Here is a 3,094-nt window from a genome sequence, read left to right on the forward strand (position 1 = left end):
TTCAACTCTTCTATCACCACAAAGTTTATTGTTTTTACCTGGCTGGGTAATAAAGAACACAGAAAAAGACATTCGGTTAATTGGAAATATGGTCCAAGATGTGTAGATTCACCCACAAATAAGGCACCTAATCCCAATTAGATAGATAAAGTTTTTTCCAATGGGAAAGGGAAGGGGATAATTTGCGGTGCGTACTTTAGCAAATTGATAGTGATGAGAAAGCACAATTCTTGTTAGAAAATTACAAAAATGCTTTATTTATGAATACAAAACATACAATACAATAGTTTAAAAGAAAAGTGGACAACCAGTTTGTTGATTTGATTCAGTGGATAACACAGCATCAGTCAGTTGTAAATATGGATGCAACTGGAAAAGGAAATCGCATAGACCCTACATGTTTCGCGGACTTCCGCTTCTTCAGGGGAGGGAGCGATATCCAGTCAAAATATGCAACTGAAAGGTATATATACAAGCATTAGCCAGTAAAATATAATACACATTCCAATTGCTTAAATCAGGTACAACATATAATGGTAAAAAATGGTTCCAAAGTTTAAAGACCACACTATCTTACCCACGAGTTGCCCACAACTAGCGACAAACACAGAAAACCGCCGAGGTGAAAATGGTCATGTGCATGATCCTGCAAATGAGCAGGAAAAGTTTGAAAATGGTCACAAAAGGACAGTCATATAAGGGTTAACATGTAAGTGAGACAGAAAAAAAAAAAAAAAAACACACCATAGCCAAAGCAATAGGGATGGCTAGGGGTTAACATATTATTATCTGTGAGATATATATGTATTTAAGACATAATGACCAAAATATTGGTTAACTTAGTTTAGCAGTAATGACTGTGAGACCATAAAGCATAAATGACTTACATATATAACGGTTTATGGGGTTAAAGACCAGGGACATCAATGAGCAATCCAGCTGCAGTGTTAATTCAAGGAAGGAATCATGTAGATTTCCCAAAATATCTGTTTAAACGATAACAATTGGCTACAAATTACAAAGGTGTCCCTGCCTCCAAACGGGGCAACCATAGAAAAAGATAAAAATAAAAATAAATAAAATAAATAAATTGTATAAACATTATCAAAACGGAGCCGAGATTATTTAGAAATTGCAAAAAAATACACATACCTGTATAAGATCTATATAAGGATCGCAGGCAGTGTTGCAAAGTCACAATAAGCTTAGTGTGTATAAAGCCAGAAGAAATCAGCTGCTTGATCCAGAAGGGGAACTAAAGAGCATACACAGCAAGCATAGTTGCAATTAGATGGAGTGAAATCTAGCAGTGTAGTTGTAGGGAGATAGCACAAAAGGAGTTTAACATACCTGCAAAGCATTAAGGACAAGAGTGCTCACTGAACATATGACCCTGCGGCATTCTGCACTGGGTGTGCAGCAAAATGCCGTTTAAATAGGCTGTCCTAACCCGATGTGTGACGTGTAAGCATCACATGATATCGGGTGGGCCAATCACAGCTGAAACAAGTCCCAAAGCAATGCGTGCAATACACCTGCAGCGTGAGGAGGCTTGATGGGATGACAGGTGGAATGGATCAAGCAGAGAGCTCACTATGTCAAACGGTGGGGAGAAAATTTAACCCCATCAGTGGACAAGTGGGCTCAAGAAAGTATGTGTGACAATGCACACAGCAAACAAGACAAGCTGATCACAGATGGACAGGGGCTGTGTTGTCAGTATTACCGACAAAAAAGGAAGATTGCTAACGACATTGCATAGGGGAAAATCAGCTGTGGTAAGGGGAGTGAGTGTGGAGGCTAACACTAAACTCCCCGAGCGCCCTTGTGGCCAATAAACAAACTGCACAATTGGCCATACCAAGGAGGAAACTGCGACACATCGCCAAATGTGCCCAAAACAGTGGAAAGAAAGTTGAAGCCCAGCCCGATATCCACTATCAGGCTGAGGGCCTCAAAATATTGGATGTGGCCAGAAAACTGTGGAACCATTAAATTAGTACATATGATTGAAGTAGTTTGTGTAGATGTTATAGATATTATATATGTAAAAAACATATGACTATAGAGCTGATTTTTGGTTGAAAATAAAAACAAATAGTTCATATAGTATGGTTACAGTGTACCTACTATAAATTCATAATTCAACAATATAATTCAACAATGTTAAAGGAACAAGATGTTATCCTGTATCCTAAGAAATGCCCCAGTTAATTATGCATTGAAAAGAGGGAAAGAGTAGATTGGACAAAAAAAAAATAAATAAAAAAAAAAAAATGGGGAAATTCATAAAGAAGGAGAGAGGGGGTATGCATACATATTGATCCGATGAATGGAAACAAAAAGCACCGACCAAAGTTGGTAAGGGGGGGGGCGACAAAAAACAAGAGCATATAAGGACCAATATCTTTACAGGAAGGATTTAAAGCTCAAATTCTCATTCAAGCCAGGGTATCGTGTAGCTTGGAGACTATAAATCCATCGAGCTTCTGATTGTAATAGCGCTGAATCCACACTGCCACCCCTAAGATCGGGGGGGATGTGATCCAGAGCCATAAAGGTAAACACCTTTGAATCAAAGTTGTGAGAGGTGGCGATATGTGAACCAATAGCAGTAACTATTTTCTTTCTAAAGATGGGTTTAATGTGGTCACCAATTCTTATGCAGAAACATCTTTTGGTCTTTCCCACATAGAAACAACCACATATACATTGGGCAAGATAAATCACTCCCAATGTTTGACATGTCACTAAAGGTTTGGTTGTATGCCATTGACCATTAGGCAGTTTAAATTTTGTGTAGTTAGCTACATAGGGACACATATCACAACCACCACAGGGTGCAGTGCCTCCTCTGCGGGAGATCTCTTTTGAAATGTCAGGAGTCGGGAAAAAATGACTTCGAACAAGCCGGTCCCTGAGTGAGGGAGCCCTGCGATAAGTGACTTCTGGGTAGTTCTGCACAAATTTGCTTATATAAGGGTCAGCGCAGAGTAAGGGCCAAAATTGTTTGAGAATATTTTTTATATCTCTGTGCTGGCTGGAATAGCGGGTGATAATGCGCACAGTGTCCGGTTTTTGGTTGTTATACTTA

At 39.1% G+C, this 3,094-nt stretch overlaps 1 long non-coding RNA gene across 3 annotated transcripts; it reads right to left on the minus strand.

Annotated features, from left to right (window-relative positions):
- Positions 1-358: 358 nt before the first annotated feature.
- Positions 359-2,253, minus strand: LOC120945297. Of its 3 annotated transcripts, XR_005750554.1 has the most exons (4): positions 1,153-2,253; positions 888-986; positions 578-646; positions 359-456 (listed from the first exon to the last, which is right to left on the minus strand). It is a non-coding gene; the product is annotated as an uncharacterized LOC120945297 (long non-coding RNA). The 3 variants fall into 3 exon arrangements; XR_005750552.1 differs by having other exon boundaries at positions 578-986; XR_005750553.1 differs by lacking the exon at positions 359-456 and having other exon boundaries at positions 470-986; positions 1,153-1,255; positions 1,351-2,253.
- Between the last annotated feature and the right edge of the window lie 841 nt (positions 2,254-3,094).

This window comes from Rana temporaria, chromosome 7, assembly GCF_905171775.1.
Source record: "Rana temporaria chromosome 7, aRanTem1.1, whole genome shotgun sequence".
In the NCBI taxonomy this organism is placed as follows: domain Eukaryota; kingdom Metazoa; phylum Chordata; class Amphibia; order Anura; family Ranidae; genus Rana; species Rana temporaria.